This window comes from Pseudophryne corroboree, chromosome 6, assembly GCF_028390025.1.
Source record: "Pseudophryne corroboree isolate aPseCor3 chromosome 6, aPseCor3.hap2, whole genome shotgun sequence".
Lineage (NCBI taxonomy): Eukaryota > Metazoa > Chordata > Amphibia > Anura > Myobatrachidae > Pseudophryne > Pseudophryne corroboree.
The window spans coordinates 324,105,040-324,129,813 of record NC_086449.1 but is presented as its reverse complement, the minus strand read 5'-3'; the positions used below and the strand labels follow the sequence as shown (position 1 = coordinate 324,129,813).

Genomic DNA, 24,774 nt, shown 5'->3' with positions numbered 1-24,774 from the left:
TTGCCTTTAAGTCACTTGAAATAGTGACTCCTAAATCCCTTTCCTCCTCAGTAGTTTCCATTATAGTACCCTTGATACTATATTTAGCCTTTGGGTTTTTGAGAACCAAGTGCATGATTTTGCCTTTTTTAGCATTAAACTGTAGTTGCCATGTTCTTGACCATTTTTCAAGTCTAGCTAGGTCATTAATCATTTGTTTTACCCCTCCTGGTGTGTCTACCCTGTTGCATATCTTTGTATAATCTGCAAAAAGGCATACTTTCCCTTCAATACCATTTGCAATGTCACCAACAAAGATTTTAAAGAGAACTGGTCCGAGTAGAGATCCCTGGGGTACTCCACTGGTAACATTTCCCTCCATAGATTGCACTCCATTAACTATAACTGTCTGTTTCCTATCCTGCAACCAGTTTCTTATCCATTTAACTATTTTATAATCCACCCCCACACTTTCAAGTTTATTTATCAGTCTGCGATGTGGGACAGTGTCAAATGCCTTACTAAAGTCTAGATGTGCTACATCTACAGCTCCCCCTTGATCTATTATTTTCATTACAGAGTCAAAAAAGTCAATAAGATTTGTTTGGCATGATCTCCCACCAGTAAATCCATGCTGTTTTGCATCCTGTAAATTGTTTGATTTAAGATATTCCACAACTCTTTCTTTTAGTAGTTTTTCCATTACTTTCTCTACTACTGATGTAAGGCTTACTGGTCTGTAGTTACTTGCTTCTTCCTTGCTTCCACTTTTGTACAGTGGAACTACATTTGCTCTTTTCCAGTCCCCTGGAATGGCACCTTTATTTAGTGACTGGTTAAATAATTCTGTTAATGGTGCCACCAGCACATCTTTTAGCTCTTTTAGTATCCTTGGCCCCATTGATATATCCACTTTTAGTTTTGAAAGTTCAGTTAGGACCTTCTCCTCTGTAAATGTACTTTCATCTACCTTATTTTTATGAATGTCCTTGCAACTTAACTCTGGCCCCTTCCTTTCTCTTTCTGTAGTAAATACTGAGCAAAAATAATGATTTAGGTGATCTGCTATTGCCTTGTCTCCCTCCACCAAATTCTCACTCTCTGTCTTAAGTCTTATTAGTCATCCATTTGATTTTCTCCTTTCATTTATATACTTAAAAAAAGTTTTGCCCCCTTTAACTACTGACTGGGCCATTTTCTCCTCGGCTTCTGCCTTTGCACGTCTGATCACTTTCTTAGCATCCTTCCGTCTGTCAAGATACACCTATTTGTCATTATTATTTTGAGTCTGTATTTCCTAAAAGCCATCTTTTTTGCTTTCACACTAGTTGATACTTCTTTTGTGAACCACACTGGCTTTCTTTTTCCTGGTGCTTTTCCTAACCCTTTTGATACAAAGGTCTGTTGCCCTTAGTATTGCACTTTTCAGTTTTTCCCACCTCTCCTGCACCCCTTCCAAGTTCCTCCAGTCCGCCAATGAATCACTTAAATATCTCCCCATTTTTGCAAAGTCAGCATTTCTAAAAATCCAACACCTTTGTTTTTGTGTGACAGGAGTTGGATCCTGTCTTTATACTAGACCATACTGTGTGATGATCACTGGATCCCAGGTGCTCACCCACATATATGTCTGATATCCTGTCACCATTTGTAAGAATTAAATCTAATATTGAGTCTTTGCGAGTGGGCTCCCTCACCAATTGCTTGAGAGATGCTCCCTGTAAGGAATTTAGAAATTTGCCACTTGTAGCTGAACTTGCAAAGGAACCCTCCCAATTTACATCAGGTAAATTAAAGTCTCCCATGATTATGACTTCTCCCTTTAAAGCCATTTTAGAGATGTCCAACAATAGGTTCCTGTCCAAATCCTGCCCCTGGCCTGGTGATCTATAGATCACCCCAATGCGAATAATGTCCTTCTTCCCGGTTTCTGTGGTGACCCAAAGGGCCTCAGTTTTGTCCTCAACATTTTGTATTAAAGTAGCATTTATGCTTTTTTTCACATACATTGCTACCCCTCCTCCTACTCTTCCCATTCTATCCTTCCTAAATAAATTGTATCCTGGTATAGCTATGTCCCAGTCATGATTCTCATTGCACCATGATTCAGTAATTGCGACAATATCCTCCCTCCATTAGCAACGCGTGTTCAGTTTCCCTTCTTCAAGCCACGGGTAAATGTCTCTGTTCAAAATATGCATATTTATCATAGTCCTAATGATATCGAACTATCTGCAGCTGATTAGGGGATCCTTTCATTAATTATGTGGAGTGGAATCTCACAATAAAGAAGTTAAAGAACCTGATGCTCATTTTGGAAAAATCCTTATGCTTTTATCCTCATTGGGGGTCATTCCGAGTTGTTCGCTCGTTGCCGATTTTCGCAACGGAGCGATTAAGGCGAAAATGTGCATGCGCATGGTACACAGTGCGCATGTGCTAAGTATTTTAGCACAAAACTTAGTAGATTTACTCACGTCCGAACGAAGAATTTCCATTGTTGAAGTGATCGGAGTGTGATTGACAGGAAGTGGGTGTTTCTGGGCGGAAACTGACCGTTTTCTGGGAGTGTTCGAAGAAACGCAGGCGTGCCAGGAAAAATGCAGGCGTGGCTGGGAGAACGCAGGGCGTGTTTGTGACATCAAATCCGGAACTGAACAGTCTGAAGTGATCGCAAGCGCTGAGTAAATCTGGAGCTACTCTGAAACTGCACAATTTTTTTTGTAGTCGCTCTGTGATCCTTTCGTTCGCACTTCTGCTAAGCTAAGATACACTCCCAGAGGGTGGCGGCTTAGCGTTTGCACGGCTGCTAAAACCAGCTAGCGAGCTATCAATTCGGAATAACCCCCCTAGAGAGGAGGAGGCCTGTGTACGGATCCATCTGTGCCCCTCCCCTCTGGCCGGCAGTGATGTAGCTCTGGTCAGTAGGGTCCCTGAGCTGTCCCAGAGTCTAGAGCTCACGCGCAGGTCTCCGGGAAAATGGTGTGGTGTGGTCACTGTGCCATTTTCCCAGTGACTTCTGCAGCGCTGCTGCTGCAGGACTCCAGGGGGTAAGTATTGAAAATAATGTGTGCAGGGCGTGCGGTGTGAGCCCCCTTGGAACCTGGGGGCCGTGTGCATTGCACACACTGCAACCATTATAAAAACGGCAGTGATTACTGCATTCTCAGAGTATCTCTGATGGCTTGGACTGTAATTCAGTGAAAGCTAAACATTCCTGGCAGTTCTAAGGAGGAATCCTTCTCCTTCAGCAGAAGGCAGGACAGACAGTGTGTAACAGGCTTTACACCGATAGTGACAGGGGTTATGACCCCATTCAAACAGCATCTATGTTAAGATGCATACACACGGTGCAATATATCCTTGCAAATTTGACTATATAGTGAAAATCGGAAAGAAAGTTAGTGCAAATTGCACCATTTGTAATTATCGAAATATTAAGAAAAAATAGTTTTATCTATCTATCTATCTATCTATCTATCTATCTCACTATATCAGTATCATATATGTATATCCATGGCCGTAACTAGGGGTGGCTAGGGGGGCACGTGACCGGGGTGCAGGATTTTGGGGGGCACAGAGAAAGCATGAGAACAGGAGGCAGACCTGGCAGCAGCAGCGGCACACACAACTTGGAGCTTGCCTCCAGAGTCCGCCTCTCACAGCTGCTGCTGTCACTCACCACCGGTCCTAACAAGGCTCAAGCACGCTGCAATGTCCCAGCACTCTGGCAGCCTGCTCAAGTCACTAGCAGGCGGTCCGGCCAGAGTAGAGGAGTCGGCCAGCAGAGTGTCAGTAAGTGCATACAATTTCTGCTGCGCCCTGCCTCCTCTGCAAGTGACCTTTTGTATATGATGTCTGGTCCCTGCTCCAGGACCAGCCACATGTGTGCTGCTGCTGCTGTGAACCAGGCTGCCCGCCCCCATTCATCCACCAAGCCCACTCCATGCTGCCCTAATTTATATCTATCTGGAGCTCAGTTGTAGCACAGTGGAGTTGAGAATGAAAGACACATCTTACTCAAGGTAAGCTCATGTGGAGTCACTAAGATGTTCTAATGTTACTGGGGTATGTAGTGTAGTGTATAGGAACATGTAGAGTAGTAATGTAGTACAGCATATAGGGGGTTATAGTGTAGTAATGTAGTGCAGCTTATAGGGTAGAGATATGCGGCGGGCACTTTTCATGTTTTGTGTTTTGGTTTTGGTTCGAATTCCCCGCTCGTGTTGTGGTTTTGCTTGGTTTTGCCAAAACCACCCTTTCGTGTTTTGGTTTTGGATCTGGATGATTTTTAAAAAGAACATAAAAACAGCTAAAATCACAGAATTTGGGGGTAATTTTGCTCCTACGGTATTATTAACCTCAATAACATTCATTTCCACTCATTTCCAGTCTATTCTGAACACCTCACATCTCACAATATTGTTTTTAGGCCAAAAGGTTGCACCGAGGTGGCTGGATGACTAAGTTAAGCAACACAAGTGTGCGGCACAAACACCTAGCCCATCTAGGAGTGGCACTGCAGTAGCAGACAGGATGGCAGATTTATAAAAATAGGCCCCAAACAGCACATTATGCAAAGAAGAAGAAGAGGTGCAATGAGGTAGCTGTATGACTAAGCTAAGCTACACAAATGTGCGGCACAAACACCTGGCCCATCTAGGAGTGGCACTGCAGTTGCAGACAGGATGGCATTATTCAAAAACTAGGCCCCAAACAGCACATGATGCAAAGAAGAAAAAGAGGTGCAAGAAGGAATTGTCCATGGGATCTCCCACCCACCCTTATGTTGTATAAACAGGACATGCACACTTTAACAAACCAATAATTTCAGCGACAGGGTCTGCCACATGACTATGGCTGAAATGACTGGTTTGATTGCGCCCCCACCAAAAAGGAAGCAATCAATCTCTCCTTGCACAAACTGGCTCTACAGAGGCAAGATCCTCATCCTCCAATTCCTCACCCCTTTCACTGTGTACATCCTCCTCCTCACAGAGTATTAATTCATCCCCACTGGAATCCACCATCACAGGTCCCTCTGTACTTTCTGGAGGCAATTGCTGGTCAAGGTTTTCCCAGAAAAATTTATAATTCATTTTGATGAACATCATCTTCTCCACATTTTGTGGAAGTAACCTCCTACGCCGTAACAAGGTTACCAGATGCACTAAACACTCTTTCGGAGTACACACTGGAGGGGGGGCAACTTAGGTAAAATAAAGCCAGTTTGAGCAAGGGCATCCAAATTGCCTCTTTTCCCCACCAGTATACGTAGGACTGTCTGACATGCCTACTTGGATGCTGTCACTCATATAATCCTCCACCATTCTTTAAATGGTGACAGAATCATATGCAGTGACAATAGACATGTCAGTAATCATTTGCAGGTCCTTCAGTCTGGACCAGATGTCAGCAATTGCTACTGACTGCCCTGCATCACCACCAGTGGGTGGGCTAGGAAATCTTATCATTTTCCTCGCAGCCCCAGTTGTGGGAGAAAGTGAAGGAGGAGCTGTTGATGGGTCACGTTCCGCCTGAGTTGACAATTTTCTTACCAGCAGGTCTTTGAAACTCTGCAGACTTGTGTCTTCCAGAAAGAGAGATACAACGTAGGCTGTAAACCTAGGATCGAGCACGGTGGCCAAAATGTAGTGCTCTGATTTCAACAGAATGATCACCCTTGAATCCTGGCAAAGCGAATGAAGGGCTCCATCCACAAGTCCCACATACTTTGCGGAATCGCTTTGTCTTAGCTCCTCCTTCAATTTCTCCAGCTGCTTCTGCAAAATCCTGATGAGGGGAATGACCTGACTCAAGATGGCAGTGTCTGAACTGACTTCACGTGTGGCAAGTTCAAAGGGTTGGAGAATCTTGCACAAGACGGAAATCATTCTCCACTGCGCTTGAATCAGGTGCATTCCCCCTCCTTTGCCTATATTGTAGGTGGATGTATAGGCTTGAATGGCCTTTTGCTGCTCCTCCATCCTCTGAGGCATATAGAATTCCACCTTGTTACCACCTCTTGCTTCAGGTGATGGCAGGGCAGGTTCAGGTGTGTTTGATGGCGCTCCAGTCTTCGGCACGTGGTGGCTGAATGCCGAACGTGGCCCGCAATTTTTTAGGCCACCGACAACATCTCCTGCACGCCCCTGTCATTTTTCAAAAAATTCTGCACCACCAAATTAATTGTATGTGCAAAGCATGGGACGTGCTGGAATTTGCCCAGATGTAATGCACACACAATATTGGTGGCGTCGTCTGATAACACAAATCCCCAGGAGAGTCTAATTGGGGTAAGCCATTGTGCAATGATGTCCCTCAGTTTCCGTAAGAGGTTGACCAGCGGTGTGCCTCTGACGGAAAGCTGTGATACATAGCGTAGCCTGCCTAGGAACGAGTTGGCGTTTGCGAGATGCTGCTACTGGTGCCACTGTTGTTGCTGCTGCAGAAGGCCATACATCTACCCAGTGGGCTGTCACAGTCATATAGTCCTTAGTCTGCCCTGTTCCACTTGTCCACATGTCCGTGGTTAAGTGGACAGTGGGTACAACTGCATTTTGTAGGACACTGAGGACACTTTTTCTGATGTCTTTGTATACTCTCGGTATCACCTGCCTAGTGAAGTGGAACCTAGATGTGATTTGGACAGGAACAACCACAATAAGGAGAGACTAGTATCACTGGGATGACAACTGAAGCACTGACAATCCTCCAGCTCTGAAACAGGATATTTATACCTGCTGGGATGCAGGCATTGGTTAATCAATTAAGCAGAGTTCTGTAGCACAGTGGATTGGAGGAAACAACAGCATGTGACCAGAACCAACATGGCTGCGCCCATGTTATCACTTGGAGGGAAAGTCAGCTTGGGGAAAACCATGTGGAAAACAACAGCAATGGCGGCGGAGGCTGCGGCAGGCAGGAGACGCCACACTATCCATTTGCACAGCCAGGCCACAGGGACAGCGGCAGAGACCGCAGTGGGCAGAAGACGTCATTCCCAGCTCTCTGCACACTGAAGGCACAGGAACGGCGGCAACGGAGATCGCGGCGAGCAGGAGACACCACACCTGTTCACCCGTGCAGCAAGGCCACAGGGACAGTGACAGAGACCGCAGTGAGCATGAGACGTCACACCCAGCTCTCTGCACACTGAAAGCACAGGCACGGCTGTGGCGGTCGCGGCGGGATGAGAACGCCATTCTGGGACCTGACAAGTATACTGAGAAGGGCACTGTAACAGCGCTGCGAGCCAACAGTGAAGCGATAAAGAATATATACATCAGCAACAGAGCTGGGACCCGACCCTGGACCGCAGAGCCAGCCTCAGAAGACACTTGACTGGTAAGAAATGACGACCAGTTACCTGAACCGAGACACATACTCAGACACTACACACATCCCACAAACTCACCCTGCTTCAGAAGTCCTTGCTTCCGACGCTGCATACAGAATACCCTGAACTAACTAAGTTAATTGGTAACATACAACTGCTTAATTAGTACTCCCAAGGGGGGAGGGGGGTTGGCATGATGGCGCCAGGGTCCCAGAGCATGTTCCAGTGATTTTTTTCTTAAATTAAGGATTTAAGGAAAAAATTGCTCTGGAGGTGTGAGTACAAAGATGCAGTGGTATCTATAGCATCCAATTTTCCAGCCCACAATTGAAATCCAAAACCCAGCGGCTGCAGGGCTTTTTACATTTCCCATCCGCAATTGGATTCTGTTGTTAGCCTGCAAGTAGCAAGTGACCTCAGATCAGTTTTAGGTTAACTGTTTGTGGCTCTTTTGAGTGTATACAATTCCTTCATTGTAATGTAAATCCACTTTCCAGCCAAAAGACCTAGTCCTATCCCGAGGCATAAATCTATTGCCTAACAGAAGCCTATCCCTGCCCCACCCCTATACCCTTCACTCCAAGCCTTACCTTCACTCCCTTGCCCTAAACATAACCCTATCTTACCAACCTACCCTTACCTATTTGACAAATACTCACAACAAGGATGTAAGAAAGGCCACAGCGGAATATGGAATAATACTAATGGTTAGGGGGCTGTGAATTATATAGTGGGTTCTGTGATTCACAGCACCACATCACTTGTCAGGAATCAGGATTTACCTGAATAAGCACAGAGCCACTTTCTTTTTCATGTTAAAATAATTAAATGTGTAAGTCAAAGTCTTGGGGGTATAGTTACTAAAGCGCGGGTTTATAGAAGTGGAGAAGTGGATATGTTGCCTATAGCAACAAATCAGGTTGTTCTTGTCATTTATCTAGCACCTTCTAGAAGATAATCGCTGGAATCTGATTGGTTGGTATAGGCATACTTGCCTACCTGACCCTCTCCATGAGGGAGAAAATGCTCTGCTCCTGGACTTTCCTGGTAATGTATGATTGCCATCACCTGTGGTGAGCTAGTTAATTGATAAGAAAGGTGTTTCACCACAGGTGATGGCAATCATACATTACCAGGAAAGTCCAGGACTAGAGCATTTTCTCCCTCATGGAGAGGGTCAGGTAGGCAAGTATGGGTATAGGCAACACCTCCACTTCTATAAAACCACACTTTAGTAAATATACCTCCTGGAGTCTTTTAACACCTTTAAACCAAAAGAAAACAAAATTTACATTTTAAATATGTTTGCTTTTAATACTAGTTTCTTAACTTGCATCACTTTGTCCCTTTCAGTTGTTGTGCTAGGAAAATCACATGCATAGTCCTGTCATGTGGTAATCAGTACGTTACTGTTGTGTGCTTGAGGTTACATTCATGCTAGTGTGCTTGAACAATGAATAGAAATGCATACATATTAACATTAGAATTAGAGGAGTTTTTAATGTATATATTTACTTTAAAGGGGCTTTCCGCTTTATATATTGTACTAAATCCCGTGCCATTTCAATAATAGTGCATTGTAATGGTATTTATACCTTTCTGCTCATTCTAGCCCTGGACAGTACAAACACTGCACATAGGAGGTAATTCAGACCTGAGGTTATTTTGTTTCTACGCAGAGTAAATACTGTCTGCTTTATTTTTACACTGGAAATTAAATTTCACCCAAATCTATCTCTTTCTGCACATGTTTTATACACACACACACACACACACACACACACACACACACACACGGTTTTGCCTAACTGCTAACAAATTTGCTGCTGCGATCAGGTCTGAATTACCCCCCTAGTTGAGCTGCAAGGATGGAAATTATGCAGTGGAAATGGTTTTCTATGCAGCTCTCCTGCAATCTAATGCATTGCAAACTGCTGTATGAAATTGAAATATTGAGCTTAACAGGTAAGAGAGCTGAATGAAAATGCAGAACTGCAGACTGCCATTGGGCCCGATTCAAAGATGTGCGCAACGCATACCATACTTGCCTACCTGACCCTCTCCATGAGGGAGAAAATGCTCTGTTCCTGGACTTTCCTGGTAATGTATGATTGCCATCACCTGTGGTGAAGCACCTTTCTTATCAATTAACTAGCTCACCACAGGTGATGGCAGTCATACATTACCAGGAATGTCCAGGAACAGAGCATTTTCTCCCTCATGGAAAGGGTCAGGTAGGCAAGTATGACACAACGCCGATATTTAATCGGTTGCTTCAGGGCCGGATTAATGGTCTGCTACTGGACTTCCCTCTTAATATGATGATTGGTGTCACCTGTGTTGAACTATTTAACTGATAAGAAAGGTATTACAACACAGGTGATTCCAATCATAAATTTTAAGAGGGAAGTCCCGGTAGAAAGTATTTTGTCCCTCCTGGAAAGGGGTATGTTGGGAGGTATGGGTTGTGTATATTAAACTTAATATATATGTGTATATCAGATTTAAACTAATAGTTTAATAATGCCTGGGTACTGTTTATAGTTCCACCTAATTGAGACAACTATTTTATAATGTTTTCTTATAGTGGAACAAAGATAACTTAAAAAAGAAATTAACATACACATAGGAAAATAAAATTATAATTTATCTTGTCCCATGCAAGACCAGAACAGCAGCCTTTGTACTAATTACACACTGAGACAGTACTCAGGAGGACTACTTGGTTCTGCTGCTGCACATGAGGCAGAGCTAGTGATGTCGGTCTGCTCCAGCTGGAGGGCCCCCTGACAGTGGGGGGCCCGGGGTACAGTATCTCCTGCGGCCCTCCCTTAATCTGGCTAAGAGTTGAGTGATTATCGTCCGACTGTGCATATGTCACGGTTGCACTGTGCACACGCCAAGGTACCTAAGTGATGCCACTTGCAAGTTGCAATGAGGATTTCTTTGCAAATTGATTGACAGTCAGGTACTGCATGGGGACAGTTATGGGGAGTGGTGGCAAAGACACAGGCGTTGTGCGGCTATTTTTTCGTTGCGTGTTTCGGCCTACAACTGCAATCTCATATGCAGAAAACATGGTGCCAGTGTCTCAGATGGTTCATTTTTGGAGGATCACCGTTGCATGTTGGTATGCAGATGCTGATATTTGTGAGGCTGCCGGTGGGCTTCGCTGCTTACGGGATTATAGTCCACAATCCAAACCCATAGAGAATCTGTGGAGTCATTTGAAATTTGCTTTTTACTAACAGTCACATTACACCTGATGGAAGACAAGCAGTACTGCAAACAAGAATAAAAATAGCCAGAGATGCTAAAGATCTGCTCCTAACATTGTATTTGTGGCTAAAAGTAGGGGATTAATACTCGTGTAAACAATTCCTGTTTGCTTAGTATTTTTCTTTAATTAACACTGTAATGGTTATCAGTGATAAGAATTTAGGAACTCGTATGCATTGACTCCATCATGAAAGAAATTAAGATTTGAAAAAAATTCCAAAGCAGGTGATTACCTTTATTAGCCACTGCTGTTTATTTTGTAGAGAAACATGTAAGGGGGTCTGGACATATTAGACATAGAGCAAATTAGGCCTCAATTAAAAATTCCTTAGTAGAGAGGAAATAGGGAGCCCCTAGATTGGACACATGGGCTGAGATTGATATGAAACTTTCTCTCCCAGATTTGATCAATCAGCTTCTAACTATAAATATGGGGGTTATTCAGAGTTGATCGCAGCAGCAAATATGTTAGCAGTTGGGCAAAACCATGGGGGTAATTCCAAGTTGATCGCAGCAGGATTTTTGTTAGCAATTGGGAAAAACCATGTGCACTGCAGGGGAGGCAGATATAACATGTGCAGAGAGAGTTAGATTTGGGTGGGGTGTGTTCAATCTGCAATCTAATTTGCAGTGTAAAAATAAAGCAGCCAGTATTTACCCTGCACAGAAATAAAATAACCCACCCAAATGTAACTCTTTCTGCACATGTTATATCTGCCTCCCCTGCAGTGCACATGGTTTTGCCCAATTGCTATCAAAAATCCTGCTGCGATCAACTTGGAATTACCCCCCATGTGCACTACAGGTGTGGCAGATATAACATTTGCAGAGAGAGTTATGGGCCCTACACATATAAAGATCCGCCGCCGAATACGGCCGATGGGCGACCCGGCGGCCGGGGGGAAAGTGACGGGGAGAGAGAAGTTTCTTCACTCCCCCCGTCACCTGGCTCCATTGAAGTGCAGGCAAATATGGACGAGATCGTCCATATTGGCCTGCATGCACAGCCGACGGGGCACCAGCGATGATCGAGCATGGGGCCGCGCATCGTTCATCGCTGGTGCCTACACACTCAAAGATATGAACGGTATCTCGTTCAATATCTTTGAGGAATATCGACCAGTGTGTAGGGCCTATTAGATGTGGGTGGGTTATTTTGTTTCTGTGCAGGGTAAATACTGGCTGCTATATTTTTACACAGCAATTTAGATTTTAGCTTGAACACACCCCTCCCAAATCTCTCTCTCTCTGCACATGTTATATCTGCCCCCCCCCCCCTGCAGTGCACATGGTTTTGCCCAGCTGCTAACAAATTTGCTGCTGTGATCAACTCTGAATTGAAACCTAATGCCCCTCCAAGTGCAGAGGAATATTTGGGAGGTATGCTGTATCTCTCTCAAGGATTTGATAAATACACCCCTTTTCGGTCTTGTATATGTGGTAATAGCACATTCTCCTATATATGTATTCACACTAAAGAAATTATTTTTTTATATAAAAGTTATCTAGTAAACTAACTCCTTTGTGGAGTGATGTCCATGCAGTGATTTTTGCCATATGCCACACTCTTTCACGTTCATCACTCTCTTATCAAATTCCCAAAAGCTCATAGAGAATACACTGAACACAACCAATGGCCTAATTCAGGTTTCATAGCAAACAAATTTTTTTAGCAGTTGGGCAAAACCATGTTGCACTGCAGGGGGGGGGGGGGGGGGGGGGCAGATGTAACACGTGCAGACTGCAGAGAGAGTTAGATTTGGGTGGGGTGTGTTCAAACTGAAATCTAAATTGCAGTCTAGAAATTAAGCAGCCAGTATTTACCCTGCACAGAAACAATATAACCCACCCAAATCTAAATCTCTCTGTACATGGTACATCTGCCCCCCCTGCACTGCAACATGGTTTTGCCCAATTGCTAACTTTTTTGGTTTGCTAACAAACCTGAATAACCCCCAAGTGCTGTATTACTACTTGCTGACAACAGCAGGATCCACCTTCTTTGCAAATTGTGAAATAATCCATTTGGATGGTGTATAAAGTAGAAAACATCTCATGTATCATTACCAACGCTGCAGTGAAATTCTCTGCCATCTGGACACCTTGGCAGGAATTACAAAGGACACCTGCTCCATTGTGCTTTGGTATTTGAACCACTAGTCTATGAGGACCCAGAGCCTGGTCAGATTTCACCCATCCCTAATGTCAGTCATTTGTGTTCTTTTCATTTAACAGATTGTGAATTTGTAAATTTGCACTCTCATCGAGATTGAAACGGTATTACGTTTTCAATGGGATATTCTGTTTCACCAGTTCTAAAGTGCTATACCCTTCACCCCCTCCTCCCTCTTTTGGTTCTGTACCCGCCGTCCTATTTTCAAAATAAAAAAAAAGTATTAAAAAAAAAAAAACACCTGCAGCAATGCATGCACATCAGTGGCGTAAGTTCGTACCAGGCGCCCGGAGGCGAAAGTCAGGAAGTGTCCCCTCCCTGGATTTCTGATAAATTTTTATGAATTGATACCTGCTGCAGTCTCTTAGGGTACACACACACACACACACACACACACACACACACACACACACACACACACACACACACACACACACACACACACACACACACACACACACACACACACACACACACACACACACACACTGTGATATGCTTTGCCGGCATTTGTGATGACCGACCGCAGCATCCCAAAGGAGAGAGTCTAACCCAAACCCTCCCCCGGGGTGCCCAAACCTAAACCCTTCCATCCCCTGCAACCTAACACTAACCCTCCCCTGTGGTGCCAAAACCTAACCCCCTCCTAGCAGCCTACACCTAACCCTTCCCCACTCCCGCCCCCCGCAACCTAACCCTAACAATCCCCGGGGGTACCTAAAGCCCCCGCGGGCTAACAGTACAGTAGGGCACATCCTTATGATTGAGTTGCCATACTGGCTTTGGCATTCCTGCTTATGTCACACACTATGTCCAGGACATAACAGTGCAGAGGGGTAGCCTAGTAAGTGCCGCAGAGTACCCTGTTACTAGATGTAGACACACCTGTCAGGGGCAGGCTGCACCATGCAGTGAGGGTACTTTTCTTCTCCAGTGAGTCAGTCCTACAGGTACCGTGCAGGTCCTTTTCCCCGGGAGCCACAGTTGCCGTCTCTGCCCTCTGTTGGGAGCCGCAGCCTTCAGTCCCCTGGGACCCACCGTCTCTGCCCTCCGCTGGAAGCCGCTGCATCTGTCCCTTGTGACCCGCCGCCTCTGCCGTCCGCTGGAAGCCGCTGCATCTGTCCCCAGGGACCCGCCGCCTATGCCCTCCACTGGGAGCCGCAGCCTCTGTGCCCTGGGATCCGCCGCCTTTGCCCCTCTGTCGGAAGCTGCTGCATCTGTCCCTGGAACCCGCCACCTCTGCCCTCCGCCGGAAGCGGCAGCCTCTGTGCCCTGGGATGCGCCGCCTCTGCCCCTCTGCCGGAAGCCACTGCATCTGTCCCTGGGACCCGCCACCTCTGTCCTCCGCCGGGAGCCGCAGCCTCTGTGCCCTGTGTCGCGCCGCCTTGCCCTCCGCTGGAAGCCGCTGCATCTGTCCCCTGGGTCCCGCCGCCTCTGCATAAGTGAATAATGAGAACAGATCAGGACGGGGGACCCAGGTGAATAGCAGGCTATGTGCGGAACAGGGGACAATGGAAGAAGTGCCCCCTTCAGGGCTGACGCCCGGCGGCGTATGACTCCATTGTCTCCGGCAGTTCCGCCTGTGATGCACATGTTGCAAATGCAAAGTAATGGATGCAAAAGCAAACAATTTTATCATGCAGGGGAAATACTGCATGCTCTTATCACAGGAGTTTCAAGCAGATTGTGCTGGATAAAAAGCTATTGGCTCTGGATGGCTGAAAGCATAGTGATGGAGAAAATATTATGATGAAGACACCATGGACCACCTTCAATATCTGGTCACAAACAAAAATAAATAAGTGTCAGAAGAGAGTAGAAAAGGGAAAATAATCCAGACTGATCGTTTACACAAATTATCTTTTGGCCTTCAGGATTTAAATCTTATTTTTTTTCCTTTTTAATGTAGAGTGAGTCTTAAAACTTATCCAAGTCTCAGGTGGCAAGTACAACAGTAGAAAATATATAGGGACTAATTCAGACCTGATCGCTGCTGAGCGTTTTCACACAGCGGGTGATCAGGTCTGAACTGCGCATGCGCAGCAGTGTGCCGGCGCATGCCAGAAATGTGATCGGCACTGGGCGGGAGGGGGCGGGCTGGTGGCATTGGGCCGCCGTTTTGTGGGCGCGGTCCCGGTATTGCAGGCGTGCCTGGACAGTGCCCGGACCGTGCGGGGGACAGGCCGTGGCAGCTGTGTGACATCACACGCAGCCGCTGCGACCTGTAGAGCGACGGGTTGCTCCTTGCCACCACGCAGGAGCTGCGCTCTTAGGGAGCTACTCTTGAGGTATAAAAGCGCCGCTGCCATGCGATTCTTTTGTACCTGTGTGTTGGGGGGGGGGGGGGGGGGCTGAACCAGACATGCGGGGTGGACTAGCCCTGTGCTGGGCGTACCCCCGCATGTCTGTGAAATTGATCGTAGATGTGCTCAATCTAGAACATATACGATCAAGTCTGAATTACCCCCACAGAACACAATGATGCGAAGATGGGCTGGTGCGAGATGCGTGGTCTGGCCTGGAACAGCCAAGGAGGTAAAGCCACAACCACAATATTGTGTCGCTATGCTTTCTACAGCATCTCCACCAAAGTACTCAACTTGGCCTGTCTATTGACAATGCCCCCTTAATAGCACCTAGGGCTTAACTTTTAATTTTCTGCTTGGCACTGTTGTGGTTCTCCTAGCTAACAAAAGGGGAGTTGACATAGAAAAATGCTGAGTTTTTCATTACTCTTTTTGCTCCATGTTTCTTTTTCCTTATCAACATGACACATTTCATATAAGAGATGATTGTCTAGAAAACGTCAGCCCTAAATTCTGGATCAGACATATATGTCCTTCATAACATAGGGCCTAATTTATATTTGTATGCAAACCCAATGGTTAAGAGGTCTGAGCAGGTGCAAGACCCGAACGGGTCTTGCAATGTCGCTCATTTTAATGACAAGGAATTGCACAGCTTCTTCCTTGTGGCTGTGCAAATCCTTACAAACATGAATCAGGACCATGGGTCAGACTGACTTCTATATCAGTCTTCTACATATATGTACACAGAAAAACATACAAAAACTGAGATATTTTATAATAACGAGTTTTATGGTAAGAACTTACCCTTGTTAAAACTTTTTCTGCGAGGTACACTGGGCTCCACAAGTCTGGACAATGGGGTGTAGAGTAGGATCTTGATCCGAGGCACCAACAGGCTCAAAGCTTTGACTGTTCCCAGAATGCACAGCGCCGCCTCCTATATCACCCCGCCTCCCAGCACAGGAGCTCAGTTTAGTTAACCAGCCCAATGCAGTAGCAGGAAAAGAGACGACAACGGTTAGTAGCCACATACACCACACTCTCACGACAAGAGAAGTGTCAGCGGCTAATGCCATATCAACCCAAAGAAGCTAAGTGCGTCAGGGTGGGCGCCTTGTGGAGCCCAGTGTACCTCGCAGAAAGAGTTTTAACAAGGGTAAGTTCTTACCATAAATCTCATTTTCTGCTGCGGAGTACACTGGGCTCCACAAATCTGGACAATGGGGATGTCCCAGTTCCTTATGGGAGGGGACGCACTGTAGCGGGCACAAGAACCCGGTGTCCAAAGGAAGCATCCTGGGAAGCGGCAGTATCGAAGGCATAGAACCTTATGAACATGTTCCCGGAGGACCACGTAGCCGCCTTGCACAATTGATCAAGGGTCGCACCACGTTGGGCCGCCCAAGAAGGTCCAACAGACCGAGTAGAATGGGCCGTAATGTGAACAGGAGCTGACAGACCAGCCTTCACATAAGCATGCGCAATCACCATTCTGATCCACCTGGCCAGGATCTGCTTGTGAGCAGGCCAGACACGTTTGTGAAATCCAAACAAAACAAAGAGAGAATCAGACTTTCGAATAGAAGCAGTTCTCTTCACATAGATTCGGAGAGCCTGTACCACATCCAAAGACCGCTCTTTGGGAGACAAATCAGGAGAGACAAATGCTGGAACCACAATCTCCTGATTAAGGTGGAATGAAGAAACCACCTTAGGTAAATATCCAGGACGAGTCCTAAGAACCGCCCAGTCACGGTGAAAAATCAGTTATGGGGAACTACAAGACAAGGCACCCAAATCCGACACTCTTCTAGCAGAGGCAATAGCCAGCAAGAACACCACCTTAAGGGAAAGCCACTTAAGGTCAGCTGAACCAAGAGGTTCAAATGGAGGCTCCTGCAATGCCTCCAAAACCACCGACAAGTCCCAAGGAGCCACAGGCGGGACATAGGGAGGTTGGATACGCAACACACCCTGAGTGAAAGTATGAACATCAGGTAAAGTCGCAATTTTTCTGTGAAACCACACCGACAAGGCAGAAATATGAACCTTGAGGGAGGCCAGAGGGAGGCCTAAATCTAGGCCCTGCTGTAGAAAAGCCAAAAGTTTGGCTGTACTAAACTTGGAAGCGTCATAATGGTTAGATGCGCACCAAACAAAATAGGAATGCCAGACCCGATGGTAAATCCGAGCAGAGGCCGGTTTCCGGGCCCGCAACATAGCTTTAATGACCTCTTCAGAAAAACCCTTAGCTCTTAAGACGGAAGCTTCAAGAGCCACGCCGTCAAAGACAGCCGGGCTAGGTCCTAGTAGACACAGGGGCCCTGAACGAGGAGGTCTGGGCGTTTGTGGAAGTAGAAGTGGACGCTCTGACGATAGGCCTTGCAGGTCTGAGAACCAGTGCTGTCTGGGCCACGCCGGAGCTATGAGAAGCAGATTTCCTTTTTCTTGCTTGAACTTCCGAATTACCCTGGGTAGGAGTGACACCGGAGAGAACACGTACGGCAGCCGAAACCTCCACGGCACTGCCAGTGCATCCACGAATGCTGCTTGAGGATACCTTGTCCTTGCTCCGAAGACCGGAACCTTGTAATTGTGTTGAGACGCCATCAGATACACATCTGGAAGACCCCATCTTTCCACGAGGAGTTGAAACACTTCTGGATGGAGGCCCCACTTGCCGGCATGCACGTCCTGATGACTCGCTTCCCAATTCAGGACTCCCGGAATGAATATTGCCGATACTGCCGGTAGATGGCGTTCTGCCCAATGTAGAATCCGTGAGGCTTCCTTCATTGCCAAACGGCTTCGAGTGCCGCCTTGATGATTTATTTAAGCCACTGTGGTGGCGTTGTCTGACTGTACTTGAACAGGACGGTTCTGAATCAAATGCTGGGCTAGGTTCAATGCATTGAAGACCGCCCGCAATTCCAGAATGTTGATCGAGAGGAGAGATTCCTCCTTGGTCCACCGACCCTGCAAGGAGTGCTGCTCCAGCACCGCGCCCCAACCTCTTAGACTGGCATCTGTCGTCAACAGGACCCAGTTGGATATCCAGAAGGGACGGCCTCTGCACAATTGTCGGTCCTGGAGCCACCAGAGCAGCGACAGACGGACCTCGGGAGTCAAAGAGATCATTTGAGACCTGATCTGGTGAGGCAGGCCGTCCCACTTGGTTAGAATCAGCTTCTGGAGGGGGGCGAGAATGGAATTGAGCATACTCCACCATGTCGAATGCTGATACCATGAGGCCCAGCACCTGCATTGCCGAATGTATCGACACTTGCGGACGAGAAAGGAAGCAACGAATCCTGTCCTGAAGTTTCAGGACTTTCTCCTGAGACACGAACAACCTCTGGTTGTGAGTGTCCAACAGCGCTCCCAGATGCACCATGCTCTGAGCAGGGACCAGGGAGGATTTCTTCCAGTTGATGAGCCACCTGTGGGCTTGTAGAAACCGGACCGTCATATCCAGATGACGCAGGAGAAGATCTGGGAAATTTGCCAGGATTAACAAGTCGTCCAGATACGGCAGTATCCTGACCCCTTGACGAGGGAGCACCACCGTCAGCACCGCCATAACTTTGGTGAAGACTCGCGGAGCCGTTGTTAAACCAAAAGGTAACGCCCAAACTGGTAATGGAGGTTGCCAATAGTGAACCTCAGGGATTGTTGATGTGACACTGCTATAGGAATATGCAGGTAAGCATCCTGTATGTCCAGGGAGACCATGTAGTCCCCAGGTTCCAAGGCCAGAACTTTAGAGCAAAGGGTTTTCATACGGAACTTGGAAACCTTCACAAACTTGTTCAGTGCCTTGAGGTTGAGAATGGGCCGGGAGGACCCATTCGGTTTCGGGACTAGAAACAGCGGAGAATAGTACCCCTGGCCCCTCTGAGCAAGAGGCACCTGTACTACGACTCCTGTATCCAGGAGGGTCTGTACCACCGAATGCAGAGTGTTTGCCTTTGTCTGGTCCGACGGGACGTCTGTCTGGCAAAATTGATGAGGGGGTCGGTTTTTGAAGGCTATGGCGTAACCTCGAGTGACGACTTCCCGTACCCAGACATCTGAAGTGGTCTTCAACCATTCCTGGGTATACCCTAGAAGCCGGCCCCCCACCCTGGGATCCCCCAGGGGGAGGACCGCCCCGTCATGCGGCAGGCTTATAGGTCTTGGCTGCTGGCTGACGGGCAGCCCAGGCTCTTTTGGGCTTCGGCTTACCAGGTTTGGAAGTGCGGGCCTGCTTATGGTACGCCTGACCTTTTGCTTTACCTGAAGGACGAAAGGACGTGCCTTTGGCCTTCGACACAGAAGGAGCTGTATTAGGCAGACGGGCAGTTTTGGCAGTAGCCAAGTCAGCCACTATCTTATTTAAGTCCTCCCCAAACAGAATATCCCCCTTGAAAGGGAGTACCTCCAGGATTTTTCTAGAGTCCAGATCCACAGACCAGGATCTCAGCCACAATATTCTGTGAGCCAGGACTGACATAGTAGAGGCCTTGGCTGCTAGGATACCGGCATCAGAAGCCGCCTCTTTAATATAGCGAGAAGCTGTGACAATATATGACAAGCATTGTCTAGCATGGTCAGAGGAGATTTCAGCTTCTAACTCCAAGGCCCATGCTTCAATAGCCTCTGCTGCCCATGTAGCTGCAATAGTGGGCCTTTGTGCAGCACCCGTGAGGGTGTAAATCGCTTTCAGACCACCCTCGACACGTTTATCCGTAGGCTCTTTTAGAGATGTGACGGTAGTGACAGGTAGAGCTGAGGAAACCACCACCCTAGCCACATGTGAGTCTACTGGAGGAGGCGTTTCCCAATTCTTAGACAGCTCTGGCGCGAGGGGATAGCGTGCCAGCATCTTCTTTTGAGGCACAAACTTCGTACCCGGGCTTTGCCAGGGTTCCTGACGTATATCCACTAGGTGGTCAGAGTGAGGTAAAACTTGTTTAATCACCTTGTGACGCTTGAACCTATCTGGTTTCTTAGGAGGAACGAATGGCTCGGGATCATCCGTAATCTGCAGAATTAACTTAATAGCCTCCAAAAGATCAGGAACATCCACATGTGAACTACCCTCCCCATCAGCCGTATCTGAGTCAGAACCTGTGGGGTCAGTGTATGTGCTGTCTTCATCAGACGAGGTGTCAGTGACAGCAGTGGATTGTGAGGAGACGAGCGCTCGCTTAGAGGACCTGTTGGACTTAGGCGAGCGTTGGTCAGACTTTTTAGTAGTCAGGGACTGGTTCAACTTCTTTAATTGAGCAGATAAATCGTCCGCCCACGGCGGGTTAGCTGCAGGGACCACATACGGTTGTACCGGCATTGGGGGTCCCATAGGGGGTGTTAGTTTATGAACTAGCGTATGCAGAAGCGTGGAAAAAGCGGCCCACGGAGGGTCAGTATGTGCCTTCGTTGCCACAGTCCCACTGGGGGGCAAGGAGCCCCCAGAACCAGAGCCCACAGCTGCTATATTCTCCCCATATGTGCCTGTGGCTTCAGCAACACCAGCAGTGTGTTCCGCCCCAGAACCGTTACCCTCAGAAGCAGACATGATATAACTTGCAGTATGAGGTAACACAGTACAATTATTAGCAGCACTATATCCTTAAACCCAAACCCCTGCGCAGTGTATTCAGCACTAGCAGAGATAAAGGAGAGATATGGTGACTAAATCACAGAGAAAAATACGTAATACAGTATATCTTTGTGAAAATCCTATATTAAATAACACCTGACGCACCAAGCCCCCTCAGGTTATGTAATATAGGGATAGCAAGTTGAGTGAAAGACACGAGATGGACACCACTCAGCTATCAATGCACACACAAATAGTCACAGTTTCATACCTCCCAACTGTCCCGCTATTCGGACCCTGTCCCGCTGTCCCACCCGCGGGCAGCAGTGTCCCACGGGTGGGGGGGCAGTTAGGGGAGGCTTTGATCACCCGCTGCTCTGCTCTGCAAAGCAGCCGGTGATCACTGAATACATGCTGTGCGCACGCGCACGGCATGTATTCAGAGCTAGGAGGGGAGCGGAGGCTGCCCAGCTGCTGTGAGAGCGCTGGGCACGGCCCCAAAAGGGAAAAAAACAGACCATTTGGCGAGGACACGCCCACTCAAACGAGGCCACGCCCATTACAGGCGAGGCCACGCCCCTTTTCCGATCGGAGCGCGCCTTCGCCGCGCAAGAGTCCCGCTGTCTACAAGACAAAAGTTGGGAGGTATGCAGTTTGTACAATGCAGATGTTACAAAAGAAGAGAAAAGAAGACTCTTTTGTGGGCGCACTCTTATATGTATATGTATAGAAGTCTCAGAAGAAACAATGTTAAAAAATATGTAAATTTTATTAGCAAGAATCGATAAAATGGTAGTAGAATATACTGTCAGAAATATCAGAAAGGGGGAGGGTAGGAGAAAACAGAACACATTTTTACAGTGTAAATACTGAATAATAGTTCTAGTCAGAAAAGGGGAGGGTAGGAGAGCATAGAACACATTATTACAGTGTAAATACTGAATGATGGTTCTGAACTGCCTGGGTTCAAAAATACAGTAAATAACAGCAGGAGGCCTGAAAAAGTATATCTATATGAATCCTGAGTAGGTATGTGAATAAATTATACAGATATATTAGGTTGATGATAGTCCGCTATATCTATTATAGGTATTGTAGAGACAGATAGAGTCGAAAGGCTTGAATAAGTGAGATGAATCTGCTGTCAGTGTTAGACGCTTGAGCAAAACCGTCCAAGAGTTTCTACTAAACTGAGTATTCCTCAAGAGCAGGGCTGGCCAAACCGGTCCTCGAGATCTACCAACAGTTCATGTTTTCCAGGCCTCCTGGAGACCTGTAGAATTGTCAGTTAGGAATGAATGCAACACATCTTAATTAGTAATGACTACACCTGTGCACCAGCTAGGTGGTCTGGAAAATGTGTACTGTTGGTAGATCTCGAGGACTGGTTTGGCCAGCCCTGCTCAAGAGTCTCCCACTTGAGTACTAACCCAGCCCAACACTGCTTAGCTTCCAAGATCGGAAGGATTCGGGCGTTGCCAGTGTGGTATGATAGTAGAAGAAATATTTGATATCGAAGGCTCAGGAATCACTGATGAGAGTTCACGAAATGGAGAGGAAAAGGAGTGGATGTAGATTGGAGAGGAAAATAGGGGATCTGCTGCCAATGTTAGACAGGGATGATTACCCCTGAATCAATGGTGAGAGTCCTGAATTAGAAGAAGTGGGAAAAAAAAAGAAGAGAAAGAGACAATACTAGTCTAAAGTTGTTTAGGTGAGATTAATAAGATGCAAATGGACAAAAAGTCCTGCAGGAAAATTGTTGCACAAATGCCAATCAATTACAGGGTGCTAATAATGCCTGTGATGTTAATACCAAATGTTGTGACAGGCTGATTGTAGAAGAATTGGCAGAAAGAAAAAAGTAAAGAGTGCTTGAAACCATAGAAAAATAACTGCTTGATACTAGCAGATTGATATCAAGTGTCTCAAAGAGATAACAAGTGGAAAAATTAGCAAAATAGTAACATATCAACAGTTCTATCATAAGATGAATTATTACTTTTATGTCTCACTGATATCAGAGCTGCAGAAATACATTGTATAATAATAATAATGGTTGAAAAAGCTACTATAAATCTTTGCTCCAAGTGAATTTTGAAAGAAAAAAGAAGAGAGAAAAAAACTAGACAAGATACTGAGCCCGTAAATATGTCGGATTCAAAACTGAACACAGCTCTGGTAATCCATTATAGCTCCACAATGTCATATGTCATAAGATGGGGAGACGTACGCTGCCGGTTGCCTACAAGATAGGTACTATCATAATCTGATATAGATTGGTTTTATAAGACAGTATATACAATGAGCATAAGAAATGAATACCAAATGGATATATAGGAAATATACTGTAATTGTGCAGATGTTACCCGCAAATAGAAGGAACGGTCAGCCACTGGTATGCGGCATGATACAGTGTACACAGGGGATGCCCGTTTCAAGGTCCAGACGTGTCGCGAATGCAGGATACAGTATTTGCTAAGATTGCACTGTGCGATGCAGCCACAGAGCAGATCAGTCTATCTGGTCTGTTTCGGAGACAAAGTCTCATTGTATATACTGTCTTATAAAACCAATCTATATCAGATTATGATAGTACCTATCTTGTAGGCAACCGGCAGCGTACGTCTCCCCATCTTATGACATATGACATTGTGGAGCTATAATGGATTACCAGAGCTGTGTTCGGTTTTGAATCCGACATATTTACGGGCTCAGTATCTTGTCTAGTTTTTTTCTCTCTTCTTTTTTCTTTCAAAATCCACTTGGAGCAAAGATTTATAGTAGCCTTTTCAACCATTATTATTATTATACAATGTATTTCTGCAGCTCTGATATCAGTGAGACATAAAAGTAATAATTCATCTTATGATAGAACTGTTGATATGTTACTATTTTGCTAATTTTTCCACTTGTTATCTCTTTGAGACACTTGATATCAATCTGCTAGTATCAAACAGTTATTTTTCTATGGTTTCTCAAGCACTCTTTACTTTTTTCTTTCTGCCAATTCTTCTACAATCAGCCTGTCACAACATTTGGTATTAACATCACAGGCATTATTAGCACCCTGTAATTGATTGGCATTTGTGCAACAATTTTCCTGCAGGACTTTTTGTCCATTTGCATCTTATTAATCTCACCTAAACAACTTTAGACTAGTATTGTCTCTTTCTCTTCTTCTTTTTTCCCACTTCTTCTAATTCAGGACTCTCACCATTGATTCAGGGGTAATCATCCCTGTCTAACATTGGCAGCAGATCCCCTATTTTCCTCTCCAATCTACATCCACTCCTTTTCCTCTCCATTTCGTGAACTCTCATCAGTGATTCCTGAGCCTTCGATATCAAATATTTCTTCTACTATCATACCACACTGGCAACGCCCGAATCCTTCCGATCTTGGAAGCTAAGCAGTGTTGGGCTGGGTTAGTACTCAAGTGGGAGACTCTTGAGGAATACTCAGTTTAGTAGAAACTCTTGGACGGTTTTGCTCAAGCGTCTAACACTGACAGCAGATTCATCTCACTTATTCAAGCCTTTCGACTCTATCTGTCTCTACAATACCTATAATAGATATAGCGGACTATCATCAACCTAATATATCTGTATAATTTATTCACATACCTACTCAGGATTCATATAGATATACTTTTTCAGGCCTCCTGCTGTTATTTACTGTATTTTTGAACCCAGGCAGTTCAGAACCATCATTCAGTATTTACACTGTAATAATTTGTTCTATGCTCTCCTACCCTCCCCTTTTCTGACTAGAACTATTATTCAGTATTTACACTGTAAAAATGTGTTCTGTTTTCTCCTACCCTCCCCCTTTCTGATATTTCTGACAGTATATTCTACTACCATTTTATCGATTCTTGCTAATAAAATTTACATATTTTTTAACATTGTTTCTTCTGAGACTTCTATACATATACATATAAGAGTGCGCCCACAAAAGAGTCTTCTTTTCTCTTCTTTTGTTGCATGTTCCAATACTGACTCAGGGTGCACCACCAAATTTAAGATTATTAGAAAACAGTGGTTTTCTCTTTTTACTTATTACATTTTGGTCTTTATATTATCTATTAGATACATTATTCTCCAGTGCGGTA

At 45.8% G+C, this 24,774-nt stretch overlaps 1 pseudogene; it reads left to right on the top strand.

Annotated features, from left to right (window-relative positions):
* Nucleotides 1-24,017: 24,017 nt before the first annotated feature.
* On the top strand, nt 24,018-24,136 carry LOC134937184 (5S ribosomal RNA; annotated as a pseudogene).
* The last annotated feature ends 638 nt before the right edge of the window (nt 24,137-24,774 follow it).